We start from the raw sequence: 17,337 nt of genomic DNA, 5'->3' as shown, positions 1-17,337 counted from the left end.
TTATTTAAATTTTGTGTTATTCAATTGGTAGTCTCATCGCTGCAACTTTCGTACGGACTCAGGAGAAGGGAAGGTCGTGAGCCGTGCGTCCTCTGAAACACAAACCAACCAAGCCGCACCGCTTCTTGACACAATGCCCACTCAACCCGGAAGCCAGCAGCACCAACGTGCCGGAGGAAACACCGTACACCTGGCAACCGTGTCAGCATCCACTGCACCCGGTCCACTACAGGAGTTGCTAGTGCGCAATGGGACAAGGACATCCCTGCCGGCCAAACCCTCCCCTAACCCGGACAACGCTGGGCCAATTGTGCGTCGCCCCAGGGGTCTCCCAGTCGTGGTCAGCTGCAACACAGCCTGGACTCTAACCAGGATCTCTAGTGGCACAGTTTAGACCACTGCGCCACTCAGGAGGCCCTGACTGGAGTCTGACCATTTTTGGAGCCCTCCTCTGACACCACCTTGTATATAGGTCCTAGATGGCAGACAGCTTGGCCCCAAGGGAACAAAATTATCATTTTAACCATGTTTTGAACCTAGTGTTTGTTTACAATACTATTATTTAGATCAATGGAGTAAAACAATATTATATTTGGGGTTCTGATGGGGGTTAGTCAGCTCAGTTAGCTCATGAGGCATTGGTAGGTTATATTTTTCATTGGCGAGGCTTAAGTTACATATCATCGATTCAAAAACTCCGAACATGGACTGCCCCTTTAAATGCTGAAGGTACAAGTCAGGCCATTAATCATTTCACTGGAAAGCGTTGACCTCTATATCTGTTACAGCAACATCGGCTCAGAGAGAAGAAGCACTACACTGCGTCGAGACGAGGAGCTAGGCATATGGCTATTTATAATGTCTGACGCGCGCACACACACACACACACACTTGACAGTTACTGTGGTTTGGTAAGTGAAGTGGAGGGTGGGAGGTGGAGGGAAAGGGCACGAGGGGGCTGCCCTGGCTGTCACGATTAGCAAGCCCTGATCATACGTCACTGACAGACTACTCTTATGTATTCAATCATCACAGACACACCTCCCCGGGGAGAGAATAGGGCCAAATCAAAACCATTGTTCTTAATGTTATCATACTGTAGGTTGGTGCCGATTACCTAAATGGACGTCCTCTTTCGAATTAATGCAAAATGAAAAACTATTTTGATACATTTATGTGGCAATAAATATCCACACAAATTCTGCAATGACTCTATAAATGTTTATTTTCATGCTGTGTGTGAATATTTTTTTTTAAATCATAAGGATAACTTACGGATAAAGGCTAGCCTATATTTTCATGGATAATGCTGTAAGTGAATATGATAGGCCCTACATATAAACACCAGTGATACTTTTTGGTCATGTAGTGCACAGTGTATGTGGACGCCTGCTCCTTGAACATCTCATTCCAAAATCATGGCCATTAATATGGAGTTGGTCCCCCCTTTGCTGCTATAAAAGCCTCCACTATTCTGGGAAGGCTTTCCACGGCTAGATGATCGAACATTTCTGCGGGGACTTGCTTCCATTCAGCCACAAGAGCATTAATGAGGTTGGGCACTGATGTTGGGCGATTATGCCTGGCTCGTAGTCAGCGTTCCAATTAACCCCATTGAACACCTTTGGGATTGAGGTTAGGGCTCTGTGCAGGCCAGTCAAGTTCTTCAACACCGATCTCGACAAAACCATTTCTGTATAGATATTTCACCAGATGTATAAAATGTGACGCATCCGCTTCGCCTTTCCATTCACAACCAAATATGGTATTGCGAGGATTCCATTCACAACCAAATATGGTATTGCGAGGATTCCATTCACAACCAAATATAGTATTGCGAGGATTCCATTCACAACCAAATATGGTATTGAGAGGAAGCCCAGTGGCCGGCAGTGGGAAAAGATGGATTTTGGCCGACATTCTGCAAATGTCCTCAACATTAGATCTTAATACAGTTATGTTTCATAACTAGAATCTGTTACGAACAGATTAGACTACGTATTGTAGACTACCTTTTGTCAAAGTTTTTAAAAAATATATGTTTTTATCACATTGTTTAGGAGTGCAAAGGCAAAGTGAGATATTGCACATGCGCATTTCACAGAGTAGGCGGTCCTTAAAGGAAATATGCAGATGTTTGCTAGAACGGGCTAATAGGATCTCGCTAGCTGATGCTTGGCTCTGCCCACCTCCTTGCTTGTTCTGCCCACTGGGACTAATTTGTTCCCATTCGAAACAGGCTGTGGTCTGTTTTGGTTTAGTTATAAAAAATATTTGATCTGGCTTCTTGCACGAGGGCATCGTCATGCAAACAGGAAAGGGCCTTCCCCAAACGGTTGCCACAAAAATGGAAGCACAGAATCATCTAGAATGTCAATGTATGCTGTGGCGTTAAGCATTTCCCTTCACTGCAACTAAGGGGCCTAGCCTGAACCATGAAAAACAGCCCCAGATAACTACTCCTCCACCACCAAACTTTACAGTTGACACTATGCATTGGGGCAGATAGCGTTTTCCTGGCATCCACCAAACCCAAATTTGTCCGTCGTACTGCCATATGGTGAAGCGTGATTCATCACTCCAGAGAACGTTTCTAATGCTGGCGAGCATTACATCACTACAGCCGAGACATGGCATTGCACATGGTGATCTTAGGCTTGTGTGCTGCTGCTCGGCCATGGAAACCCATTTCATGACGAACAGTTATTGTGCTGACGTTGGTTCCAGAGGCAGTTTGGAAAGCTAGTGAATGATGCAACCGAGGACAGATGATTTTTACGAGCTTCACGCTTCAGCGGTCCCGTTCTGTGAGCTTGTGTGACCTAGCACTTTGAGGCTGAGCAGTTGTTGCTCCTAGAGGTTTCCACTTTACAATAACAGCACTTACAGTTGACCAGGACAGCTCTAGCAGGGCAGAACTTTGACAAACTGACTTGTTGGAAAAGTGGCATCCTATGACAGTGCCAAGTTGAAAGTCGCTGAGCTCTTCAATAAGGCCATTCTACTGCCAATGTCTATGGAGACTGCATGGCTGTGTCCTCGACTTTATACACCTGTCAGCAACAGATGTGGCTGAAATGTCCAAATTCACTAACTTGAAGGGGTGTCCACATTAGAGGTCGACCGATTATGATTTTTCAACGCCGATGCCGATTATTGAAGGACCAAAAAAAGCCGATACCGATTCAAATCGGACAATTGTTTTATTTATTTGTAATAATGACAATTACAACAATACTGAATGAACACTTATTTTAACTTTATATAATACATCAATAAAATCAATATAGCCTCTAAATAATGAAACATGTTCAATTTGGTTTAGATAATGCAAAAACAAAGTGTTGGAGAAGAAAGTAAAAGTGCAATATGTGCCATGTAAGAAAGTTAACATTTATGTTCCTTGCTCAGAACACGAGAACATATGAAAGCTGGTGGTTCCTTTTAACATCAGACTTCATATTTTCCCAGGTAAGAAGTTTTGGGTTGTAGTTTATAGGACTATTTCTCTCTATACCATTTGTATTTCATTAACCTTTTGACTATTGGATGTTCTTATAGGCACTTTAGTATTGCCAGTGTAACAGTATAGCTTCCGTCCCTCTCCTCGCCCCTACCTGGGCTCGAACCAGGATCACAACGACAACAGCCTCCCTCGAAGCAGCGTTACCCATTGCTCCACAAAAGCCGAGGCCCTTGCAGAGCAAGGGGAACAACCACTCCAAGTTTCAGAGCGAGTGACGTTTGAAACACGATAGTGCTGTTTGAATTAATGTTTATGAGCCTGCTGGTGCCTACCATCGCTCAGTCAGACTGCTCTATCAAACCATAGACTTAGTTATAACACACAGAAATACGAGCCTTCGGTCATTAATATAGGGTAGCCTAGTGGTTAGAGCGTTGGACTAGTAACCGGAACGTTGCAAATTCAACCCCCTGAGCTGACAAGGTAAACATCTGTCGTTCTGCCCCTGAACAGGCAGTTAACCCACTGTTCCTAGGCCGTCATTGAAAATAGAATGTGTTCTTAACTGACTTGCCTAGTTAAATAAAGATTAAATAAAAGGTGTAAAAAAAAACTGCCAAATCGATGTCCAGAAATACCGATTTCCGATTGTTATGAAAACTTGAAATCGGCCCTAATTAAATCGGCCATTCCGATTAATCGGTCAACCTCTAGTCCACATACAGTACCTGTCAAAAGTTTGGACACACCTACACAGCCCAGTAAAATAAATAAACACACAAAAATATATTTTATATATTTGAGATTCTTTAAAAGTAGCCACCCTTTGCCTTGACAGCTTTGCACACTCAACCAGCTTCATGAGGTAGTCACCTAGAATGCATTTCAATTAACAGGTGTGCCTTGTTAGAAGTTCATTTGTGGAATTTATTTCCTTCTTAATGCGTTATTGCCAATCAGTTAGGTAGGGGTGATATACAGAAGATAGCCCTATTTGGTAAAAGACTAAGTCCATATTATTGCAAGAACAACTCAAATAAGCAAAGAGAAACGACAGTCCATCATTACTTTAAGATATGAAGGTCAGTCAATGCGGAAAGTTTCAAGTGCAGTTGTAAAAAACAGCAAGCACTGATGAAACTGGCTCTCAGGAGGACCGCCACAGGAAAGGAAGACAGATTCCTCTGCAGCAGAGGTCAAGTGCATTAGAGTTACCAGCCTCTGAAATTGCAGCTCAAATAAATGCTTGAGTTCAAGTAACAGACACATATCAATATCAACTACAGAGGAGACTGCGTGAATTTAAAGTTATTTTTTAAATTGTACATTTATTTAACTAGGCAAGTCAGTTAAGAACTAATTATTTTTTTCAATGACGGCCTAGGAACAGTGGGTTAACTGCCTTGTTCAGGGGCAGAACGACAGATGTTTACCTTGTGAGCTTGGGGATTCAATCTTGCAACCTTTCGGATACTTGTCCAACGCTCTAACCACTAGGCTACCTGCCGTGAAATCAGGCCTCCATGGTCAAATTGCTGAGACACCACTAAAGGACACCAATAATAAGAAGAGACTTGCTTGGACAAAGAAACATGAGCAACGGACATTAGACCAGTGGAAATCTGTACTTAGGTCTGAGGAGTCCAAATTTGAGATTTTTGATTCCAACCACCGTGTCTTTGAGATGCAGAGTAGGTGAACGGATGATCTCCACATGTGTGGTTTCCAATGTGAAGCATGGAGGTGTGATGGTGCTTTGCTGCTGGCACAGTCTGTGATTTATTTAAAATTCAAGGCACACTTAACCAGCATGGCTACCACAGGATTCTGCAGCAATATGCCATCCCATTTGGATTGCGCTTAGTGGGACTGTCATGTGTTGGACAATGACCCAACACACCTTCAGGCTGTGTAAGGGCTATTTGACCAAGAAAGGGAGTGATGAGTGCTGCATCAGATGACCTGGCCTCGACAATCACCCAAACTCAACCTAATCGAGATGGTTTGGAATGAGTTGGACCGCAGAGTGAAGGAAAAGCAGCCAAGTGCTCAGCATTTATGGGAACTCCTTCACTGTTGGAAAACCATTCCAGGTGAAGCTGGTTGAGAGAATGCTAAGAATGTCATCAAGGCAAAGGGTGGCTATTTGAAGAATCTCAAATATAAAATATTTGAATTTGTTTAACACTTTGTTGGTTACTACATGATTCCATATGTATTAATTCATAGTTTGTCTTCATTATTATTCTATAATGTAGAAAATAGTGAAAATAAAGGAAAACCCTTGAATGAGAAGGTGCCCAAACTTGACTGGTAGTGTACGTTAGTATATATAGAGTATCATCGCAACAATAACACAACAATGTTGCAACAGCATGAAAACTCCTTAGCTCTCGAACTCTAAGCCTTCTCCCTATTTTTCAGCCGTCAGCTTTCCCCACGACTAGGGGCTGTGGCTGTCATGACATTTCATCACCCGGTGACTGTCAAGCAGATAACTGTCGGTCTCACAGTAATTGACCGTTAATTAACATAAAGGCGTTTACCATCTCCTGGCTTCCACACAGCTACTGACGAGGACTTTTCAAACATCTACATTTTAAAAACTCGAATAAATCCATGTAATATAGCCTACACCTTCCCAATAAATCCATGTAATATAGCCTACACCTTCCCAATAAATCCATGTAATATAGCCTACACCTTCCCAATAAACACATGTAATATAGCCTACACCTTCCCAATAAATCCATGTAATATAGCCTACACCTTCCCAATAAATCCATGTAATATAGCCTACACCTTCCCAATAAATCCATGTAATATAGCGTACACCTTCCCAATAAACACGTAATATAGCCTACACCTTCCCAATAAACACATGTAATATAGCCTACACCATCCCAATAAACACATGTAATATAGCCTACACCATCCCAATAAACACATGTAATATAGCCTACACCATCCCAATAAACACATGTAATATAGCCTACACCATCCCAATAAACACATGTAATATAGCCTACACCATCCCAATAAACACATGTAATATAGCCTACACCATCCCAATAAACACATGTAATATAGCCTACACCATCCCAATAAACACATGTAATATAGCCTACACCATCCCAATAAACACATGTAATATAGCCTACACCATCCCAATAAACACATGTAATATAGCCTACACCATCCCAATAAACACATGTAATATAGCCTACACCATCCCAATAAACACATGTAATATAGCCTACACCATCCCAATAAACACATGTAATATAGCCTACACCATCCCAATAAACACATGTAATATAGCCTACACCATCCCAATAAATACATGTAATATAGCCTACACCATCCCAATAAATCCATGTAATATAGCCTACACCATCCCAATAAATCCATGTAATATAGCCTACACCTTGCCAATAAATCCATGTAATATAGCCTACACCTTCCCAATAAATCCATGTAATATAGCCTACACCTTCCCAATAAATCCATGTAATATAGCCTACACCTTCCCAATAAATACATGTAGTCTATTTGAGTCCTTATGTTAGGTCCTGATCTGGCTATGCCATATGGCTGTGGGCTACAATAGTTCATTTAGCAGACAAGATTTGCTTAGAATTCGGTGGCATTATTTTATAGAATGAAGAATACAATTGAACAAAGCTGAATAAAATAGAAAGGATATTTCCTCCAAAACGATTTGAGCGATTGCGCACATGCGGCTATTCTGTGTTCAGTGTTTAAGAAATAGGTACTCCTATATGCTTAATTTGGAGTTATTAATGTAACTTTAGTTCTACAAATGTTGGGCTATATGTTTGGATTTTTAATACATTGTAAGGCTACATGATGCGACTAATGTGGCCTGAAAGGCATGAGTTCTGCTTAGATTTTTGCGCAGGCTGTACACACTTCATCAGTCTCTCATTCACAATTTGACAAGCCATTGACAATGTCGGGTTCTTCCCCTTTGTGTACACAAAAAAAAAGCCATGCCTCCTGCTGCCAGTGGCCGTTGTGCCCATGGCCCAGAGTGCTGCATTGCGCCCTTCTCCCAGAGTGTTTCGGGCTCCGAAGCACCTCTCTCACTCACATGGCTCTCTATCATGTGATCTGGTCTTTCTCACGGGCTATAAGTGACAACAGACACATCGGGGATGCAACAGAGCGTCCTTATCCAATTCTGAGGTGCATATTGAAGATAATGGATTAACTGTCTACTCATCAACAAGATGAGTAGGTCTAACAAACCGCAAAAGCACTAGCCTATGTCAATCTACTATCCTCCATAGTACAAAAGTGGACTTATTCTATTCTGTGCGAGAAATAAATATTCCAAACATAGTCTGGGACAGTTTTGGGATCTATCGCATCCCACATCAATACAACCACAATGTGGCTGATAAAACAGATCAGGAGGTTTAGCTGAAAATGTTGATAAACTATCAGGCTATTTCTTCACATTATAAGAGCAGCAATGTACACATGGCAGTAGGCTATAATCGTAAACGTTCCATTAGCAGGAAAACACCATTATCAAAAGTGACCGCAAATGAGATAATGCATGTAATGTTTTTATTATAAAAGGTGCATTATTATGGTGAAAATTATCTTCCCCAAACTTGAAACTCACATGCTGCTTACTGTATGCCAGTTAGGCTCTACACACCCCTTGTAAAGCAGTTTAATGTGCTTCATTTAAAAAAAGTTATTTGGCCAATTCAGTTGTGATAGAAACCGTATCCAAACATATAGGCCTATGGGCTACGAGGTGTGCAACTAAATAAATAGGCTTTGTTTGCCTTACGCTGGGCATCAATCAGAAGTGATATACAATTCACAAGTGATAGGGTAATATTGTCACCAATCACACTGTTATTGATTTCATCTAGTCTTCCCATTCACTAAATAATGTGTGTGTGAAATTTGTTTTGACTTAGAATGGACCATTATCATGCACCTGTCTCGAAACAGGAGCAGTGGTAACAATGACATGTCATCTAGGCACTTAAATAGCGAATGGAGGACGCTTTTTCCTTGGTTAATTTTCATGGCAGCCAGGTAGGCTACAATCCTGTTGTAAAGATAAGCAATGTGCTTAATATTCAGAAAGTTGAGAAATAAATTGTATAGGCCTAGCCTATAGAAAGCGGATAGTATAGGCCTAGCCTATAGAAAGCGGATAGTATAGGCCTAGCCTATAGAAAGCGGATAGTATAGGCCTAGCCTATAGAAAGCGGATAGTATAGGCCTAGCCTATAGAAAGCGGATAGTATAGGCCTAGCCTATAGAAAGCGGATAGTATAGGCCTAGCCTATAGAAAGCTAAATGGGATCCTGCTCTTAAGAGGCCATCACTCTGTTCTAAAGCATTGCATAGCCTATGGAAATGTTGCGCAACATGAGCTCATGGGCTCTCATGTTCCTGGTTTGAGCCCAGGGAGGAGCGAGGAGAGGAACGGAAGCTATACTGTGACACTGGCACTACTAAAGTGCCTATAAGTACATCCAATAGTCAAAGGTAAATGAAATACAAATGGTATAGAGAGAAATAGTCCTATAATAACTACAACCTAAAACTTCTTACCTGGGAATATTGAAGACTCATGTTAAAAGGAACCACCAGCTTTCATATGTTGTCATGTTCTGAGCAAGGAACTTAAACGTTAGCTTTCTCACACGGCACACATTGCCTCTGGCTTTCTCACACGGCACACATTGCCTCTGGCTTTCTCACACGGCACACATTGCCTCTGGCTTTCTCACACGGCACACATTGCCTCTGGCTTTCTCACACGGCACACATTGCCTCTGGCTTTCTCACACGGCACACATTGCCTCTGGCTTTCTCACACGGCACACATTGCCTCTGGCTTTCTCACACGGCACACATTGCACTTTCTTCTCCAACACTTTGTTTTTGCATTATTTAAACCAAATTGAACATGTTTTATTATTTATTTGAGGCAAAATTTCAGTATTGTTGTAAATGTCAATATTACAAATAAATAAATTGTCCGATCAATCGGGTTTTGGATTTTTTTTGGTCCTCCAATAAATCGGTATTGGCGTTGACAAATCATAATCGGTCGGCCTCTAATATTTATAGCCCAAACCATCGGCCTCAAAATATTTTGAGTAGACTTTGCTATTTTGTCTCAACATAAATCAGTTCTGTTCCCGTTAAGCCCAATATGCTCCCATTTAGCCCAGTATACTCCAATTTAGCCCAGTATACTCCAATTTAGCCCAGTATACTCCAATTTAGCCCAGTATACTCCCATTTAGCCCAGTATACTCCCATTTAGCCCAGTATACTCCCATTTAGCCCAGTATACTCCCATTTAGCCCAGTATACTCCCATTTAGCCCAGTATACTCCCATTTAGCCCAGTATACTCCCATTTAGCCCAGTATACTCCCATTTAGCCCAGTATACTCCCATTTAGCCCAGTATACTCCCATTTAGCCCAGTATACTCCCATTTAGCCCAGTATACTCCCATTTAGCCCAGTATACTCCCATTTAGCCCAGTATACTCCCATTTAGCCCAGTATACTCCCATTTAGCCCAGTATACTCCCATTTAGCCCAGTATGCATTGAAACACAGGGATAGTGTTGATCTCTAATATTCAGTGAACATAAATGTTTTTTTTTGTTCAGATTTAAGTTGATTAAAACACACACACAAAAACTACAGTTAAGGATATTACGCATATCGTCATGGTGCCTTAACCAAGATTAGAAACCTCTGTACTCTCTCCAAGACATTTGGAGTGGACAGGTAGTTGTTGATGCTGAGAGAGAAGAATTAGTTCAGGGTTGAGGGATATAAGATCTACAAGTAGACAAAAATGCAAACAAATGAGGGATAAGAAGATTACTATTGGGCGACTAATCATGCAGTTAGGGCCGGGGCATTGTCATATTTTTGTTTTCCATTCATCCAGGCAATTCCATTTTTTGGTCCAACTACTTTTTTTAAGACACAGTAGAGGGAGATTTTAAAAACTGTCTTCAGATAGGCTTTAGGAAGACAAGTTGAACAAATTAACAAGAATAGTAGTACAGCAAATGTGAATCAGCTTTCAGATAATTCATTGAAAGTTGTTATGGTCTTTGTGCATGGCTTCTTATCCATAGAGGGACCAGGGTGGTGTTCTAACCAAGTAATTACACACCTGACTCAATGAATCATGTATTGAATGAAGTCCATGATTAGTTGAATCAGGTGTGTCCTGGTTGGCAAGAACAAAAACCTAACTCTACACTGCTCTCTGTGGATATGATTGGACACAACCTGTTATAAGTGCTACTTTCACGATGAATAGCAATGATCAGTTTATTTTAATAACTTTAGGGGACATTTATATACTTATACTTTAGATAAAAATTTAAGTTTTGAACATTTAAATGAATTGAAATGGATAATTCAGTGGTTGGCTAATATGAAACACCAAAATAAAAGCCTGAAACGATGTATTGTGACACTAGACACATTAGGGAAGCCATAGAAAAAGGAATCTGGTTGATATCCCATTCACTGCTCAATAGGGACGCAGAGCTTTCTAAATAAGAGTCCCTTCCTGATTAGATTTTTCTCAGGCTTTCGCCTGCAATATCAGTTCTGTTATACTCACAGACAATATTTTTACAGTTTTGGAAACTTTAGAGTGTTTTCTATCCTAAGCTGTCAACTATATGCATATTCTAGCATCTTGTCTTGACAAAATAGCCTGTTTACTTTGGGAATGTTATTTTTCCAAAAATGAAAAAAATAGTGCCCCCTAGTTCCAAGAGGTTTTTTAAGTAAAGTTATAAAGCTTCATATGAGAGATTAATCTTTCATTTTAACTCTATTTTTTTAAATATAAAATTAGGGCAGTATATGTTAGAAATGTCTAAACTTTTATTTTAGTGGGCTAAATATATACACTTACCCTAATTAGCACAGGTGGTCGCTTCTGTCCATTTCCTGTAAACAAGCGCTGTAACATGGAGATATGGCAGTGTGGGGACACTAACCCTATGAAAAAGGTGTGTATCAATTTAACCTTTTGTTTCTTGAAAATTATTTCTTGCTGATGTGCTTCCAAAACCATACCAAAAGAGATGTGTGTTAATGTTCAGACCAAACACCATGGCTCTTAACAAAACTCCCCCGTACGGAAGACGCCTTGATCCAATTACTTATGTGTAATGTAAGGGAACTGAGAGTCGTGATCCAACTTTCAATGTGTATCCAGTCAGTGGGCAAATAGCAACAAAGTAGCATGGGAATGTCCCAAGTGAAGTGAAACTTGCAATGCAACAACATGAGAAATGAATCAGTCATGTTTTGAATTAAACCATATCACTAAGATTATATGAAATAATAATTTATGGCTAGCCAGACTCCCAAAAATCAAGTAATGTTAGCTGTAGTGGTGTAAAGTAATTAAGTGAAAATACTTTAAAGTACTACTTAAGGTCGTTTGGGGGTATTTTACTATTTATATTTTTGACAACTTTGACTCCACTACATTCCTAAAGAAAATGATGTACTTTTTACTACATACATTTTCCCTGCCACCCAAAAGTACTCATTAGATTTCTAATGCTTTAGCTGGACAGAAAAATTGTCAAATTCAAACACTTATCAAGAGAACATCCCTGGTCGTCCCTACTGCCTCTGATCTGGAGGACTCACTAAACAGAGAACATCCCTGGTCATCCCGACTGCCTCTGATCTGGCACTCACTAAACAGAGAACATCCCTGGTCATCCCTACTGCCTCTGATCTGGAGGACTCACTAAACAGAGAACATCCCTGGTCATCCCTACTGCCTCTGATCTGGCACTCACTAAACAGAGAACATCCCTGGTCATCCCTACTGCCTCTGATCTGGAGGACTCACTAAACAGAGAACATCCCTGGTCATCCCTACTGCCTCTGATCTGGAGGACTCACTAAACAGAGAACATCCCTGGTCATCCCTACTGCCTCTGATCTGGAGGACTCACTAAACAGAGAACATCCCTGGTCATCCCTACTGCCTCTGATCTGGCACTCACTAAACAGAGAACATCCCTGGTCATCCCTACTGCCTCTGATCTGGCAGACTCACTAAACAGACAACATCCCTGGTCATCCCTACTGCCTCTGATCTGGCAGACTCACTAAACACATATGCTTAGTTTGTAAATTATGTCCGAGTGTTGCAGTGTGTCCCTGGCTATCCGTAAATGATTTACACTTTTACTTTTGATACTTTAGTATGTTTTAGCAATAACTTATATGTACAACCAAATACGTGTAGACTTTTATTCAAGTAGTATTTGTTTTGCTGGGTGACTTTCACTTGACTTGAATTTTCTATGAAAAATGTATCTTTCCTTTTACTCAAGTATGACAATTGGGTATTTTTTCCACCACTGATCAGCAACATTAAATGTCCCAACAAACTCGCCTAGTTGCCCCGAAGCTAGTGAGGCGTAGAATAAATGGAATGCGAAACTAGCTTCAATGTGTGGGGGGGGGAAAAACATTCTGCTTCAACCCCAAATACGTTACGGCACGAATAACATTTTAAGCACAAGCAATAACTACCAACTGAACTGAATTAATCCAAATGAAGGCTTCAAACAGACGACAACCCAACTTTTACAACTTCGCCCCTGCCCCATTCCAGCGCCAACGCTCGGGTCAGTGCATAGACATCATGGAGCGAGTCGCGACCAGGAAACCGCGAAGGCCAGAAAAACAAACCGATAGATACTTTAGAACTCAAATAACACCATTTCTTTCGTCTCAGCACAATGTAACATCAACCAACCGCTGTCGAAAAGCCCACAAAAATGTCTACGCCGTGATATTTTCCTCGTGATTTATGTTACTTACCCACAAACTGCTATTCTCCGTTCCCGAATTTTGTCGGTGTGTTTTGCACCGCTCTCAGGAAGAAGAACTTCACCCTGAGTCACGTGCGGAGCTGTCATGACGCGGATTGGACGGTTGTCAAGTCGGACCCTGCAAAGAGTTTAGGGAGTTGTATTTTTCATTGGTAAACGGTAAATCCTGATATTTCCAGCTATAATGGTTTATGGTATTTTTTCCGCGGCTATATTGTATTCATGTGTTGATTGATATGAAATATAGACAAGGAAATTTACATTGTTTTCTGTTGAAATATGACCGACAGTAGGTAGGGGAAGTGTAAGCTCAGCTATTATAGCTTATCGTATCTTATATTAACCACAGGAGGCTGGTGGGATGAGCTAGAGGAAAACGACCTTACTGTAATGGCTGTAATGGAATGAATGGAACATACGTTTGATGTGTTTGAAACCGTTCCATTCGTGTCATCCCAGCCATTATCAAGGAGCCCGTCCTCCTATACCTCCTCCCACCAGCCTCCCCTGATCTTAACATTAACCCCTAAACTCATTAGGCCTATTACTCAGCCAGATTTACATTAGAGACAGGGAGACTCCCTGATCCTATACCATACAGGCATTATACAGAAACTTAGTTAGACCACTGTCATTGCAAAGACTGGATTTTACTCATCCATCCATGCTTTCACCTGTCCTGTTATGTCTTGACGAATCAGTGATCATGGAACAAGATACATGAGGGAAGGAAGCAGTGAAATATACAAGGAAAGAGAGCCATTGAGACACAGCCGTGGTGCTTTTGATAAAACATCTGAAAGCTGCCGATGCCAGGGATTGAGAGAATGGCCATTCCATGCCCCTGCCCAAAAATGTGTCCAATTGCATGATATATACTGGATTTCTTGAGCAACTGGGGAATCAGGCGGGGCAAAAAGCCTTTGGCAGCCTATCTGGGAACATATTTTTACCTCGCTGACTCCCAGACTTGTGAAGTTCCCGAGTGGCGCAGCGGTCAAAGGCACTGCATCTCAGTGTTAGAGGCATCACTACAGACCCTGGTTTGATTACAGGCTGTATCACAACCGGCTGTGATTGGGAGTCCCATAGGGCAGCGTACAATTGGCCCAGCGTCATCCGGGTTAGGGTTTGGCTGGGGTAGACCGTCGTTGAAAATAAGAATTTGTTCTTAACTGACTTGCCTAGTTTTAAAAAATGCTTTAAAGTTACATAGTGAAAGAATCAGGAAGCAGAATTTCCAGAAGGAGGTCCATGTATGTAATGTGATTTGGTTCAGTAGGCAGTGCTTGACTTGGGCAGGAGCTCACTGAAGCTGAATACCAGGACCTAATTTATTTCAGTCCAAGTCAAGCACTGTCAATAGGCAGAGTTTATGTCCATAGGTTTGTGTCATAGCCTACATAGTAAGAGCAAAAGTTATTTCTGGTCAGGCCAAACATGTCAGGAAATCTCCTGATCCTAATTATATACTATAGATAAAACAAGTATTTCCTGATCAATTACTTCACCAGGCCCTAGTTATAGGCAGCCCATGTTACTGGGGTTCAGAGAGGGATTTCCACAGTGGGCAAGATTCATTATGACATTATATCAACCAGTTTTACATTCATTATGACATCATATCAACCAGTATTACATTCATTATGACATCATATTAACCAGTTTTGCATTCATTATGACATATCAACCAGTTTTACATTCATTATGACACCATATCAACCAGTTTTACCTTAATTATGACATCATTACAACCAGTATTACATTCATTATGACACCATATCAACCAGTTTTACCTAAATTATGACATCATTACAACCAGTATTACATTCATTATGACACCATATCAACCAGTTTTACCTAAATTATGACATCATTACAACCAGTTTTACATTCATTATGATGTTCTGTAATTTCAACAATGTTTTGACCAGCCAGGTCACCTGTTATATAAAGTCAGTATTCAACATCCATCCATGTCTGAGGAGATGACATGGAATCCAGCCACTAGGGGCAACAGTGTTACCTTCAAGTAGGTTTGAGTTTTGCTAGGGTGTTGTGGATGGGGATGGAGGATGGGAGTAAGCATAGAAAGTTGCTTTTGATTTAAAAACATTTAAGCCTATCCCAAACCTTAACCTTTACCGTTCAGAGTTAATGCCTAACTTTAAGAATTTGTAGTTAATCCCTGACATAACTCTAACCTTAAACCTGACATTTGGAACAACTTTGAAATTTGATGTTTGAGAAACATGGATGAATGTCTAATTCTGGAGTGTGATGAGAGCTGGCAGGTTTTCCCTGTTGGGTTAGCCTTTATTCTCATAGCTGCTGACACAGTGGAAGAAATACTGTACATCTGTAGATTGAATGTGACAAACAGTCACATGGTGGAATGAAAACCAGGTGCCTGTACACACACACACACACACACACACACACAAACACACACACACACACACACACACACACACACACACACACACACACACACACACACACACACACACACACACACACACACACACACACACACACACACACACACACACACACACACAACAACAAATGAACCAGTGAGAACTATAGAAAACGGAACCGATACGTGTCAGATATATAAACGCCCAGGTCTTGCTATAGACAGATGGTTGCTATGCATTTCCTTTGAGGTTTTATTAATAATACAATTTGCTACACACAAAATATCTTGTCTCAATTTTGTGGCATTGGCTCACAGGCAAACAGGCAAGGGAACAAAACAAATATTGCTAGAACCTATTTCTGGAATTCTAAATATCAGACATTTCAGACATTTGAAAGCTCTAGTTTTGACCTTCATAATACCTATGTTGGCAGTAACTTTACAAGCACGAATTATGGTCCATTTAGACTGACAATAGTATCTAGTAAAGGGTAAAATAAGTATAGCCAGTTATAATTGTAACGGTTCAGCTGATTATAAAAAAATAAGATCAGTCTATACATGGCTAAAATAAATGGAATATAACACACTGTTTACAGGAAACTCACTCTACATCCTTAGATGAAGATGCATGGAAAAAGGAATGGGGTGGTGAAATACTCTTCTGTCATGGACAAAGGAACTCAGAGGGTGTGATGATATTAATTAACAAAAATGTCAATCTGAATGTACAAATAGTCAGGAATGACTTTTGAATATGAAAGTGGACGAAAATGAGATTTGGCTCATTAATTAATATGGTCCAAATCAGGAGGATCCACACCTCTTCAAACAAATGATCTAATCATTATGGTAGGAGACTATAACACAGTGTTAATAAGTACCTCAATGGACCGTAAAGGTAATCACTCTACAAACTATCATCACTATGCCCTTAAGGAAATCACAAATATTATGGATACATTAGCAATAGTGGATATTTGGAGACTAAAAATTGAGACCTAGTTAGATATACATGAAGGAGGCTTAATCAAGCTAGTTGTCTTGACTACTTTCTTGTCTCTTTCTCTCTTGTACCAAAGATTTAAAAAGTTTTAATAGGAGACAGAATGCGATCAGATCATCATCTACTTAGGATTCACATCTCTTATAGATTTTCCACATGGATGAGGATATTGGAAATTGAATCAAAGTTTACTGGAGGACAACTTATTTTTAACTTAGACAAAAGAATGTATAACTGTGTCACGTTCTGACCATCGTTCATATGTGTTTTCCTTGTTTTAGTGTTGGTCAGGACGTGAGCTGGGTGGGCATTCTATGTTGTGTGTCTGGTTTGTATATTTCTATGTTTGGCCTGATATGGTTCTCAATCAGAGGCAGGTGTTAGTCATTGTCTCTGATTGGGAACCATATTTAGGTAGCCTGTTTTGCGTTGGGTTTTGTGGGTGATTGTCCTTAGTGTCCTTGTTCCTGTCTATGCGTTAGTTTTCACTAGTATAGGCTGGTTCGGTTTTCATTACGTTCTTTGTTTTTTT

The 17,337-nt window shown here is 40.6% G+C and overlaps 1 protein-coding gene across 1 annotated transcript in view; it reads right to left on the bottom strand.

The window, feature by feature from the left end:
- The window catches only part of LOC109881863 (myotubularin), a 54,684-nt gene extending 41,208 nt beyond the window's left edge, over window positions 1–13,476 (bottom strand). The window contains exon 1 of the mRNA XM_020473963.2: window positions 13,367–13,476. The gene's annotated coding sequence lies outside the window, so the exon portion shown is untranslated. The remainder of the gene's footprint in view (window positions 1–13,366) is intronic.
- Between the last annotated feature and the right edge of the window lie 3,861 nt (window positions 13,477–17,337).

The sequence above is a fragment of the Oncorhynchus kisutch genome, linkage group LG16 (assembly GCF_002021735.2).
Source record: "Oncorhynchus kisutch isolate 150728-3 linkage group LG16, Okis_V2, whole genome shotgun sequence".
Lineage (NCBI taxonomy): Eukaryota > Metazoa > Chordata > Actinopteri > Salmoniformes > Salmonidae > Oncorhynchus > Oncorhynchus kisutch.
This window is presented reverse-complemented; position numbering and strand designations above follow the sequence as displayed.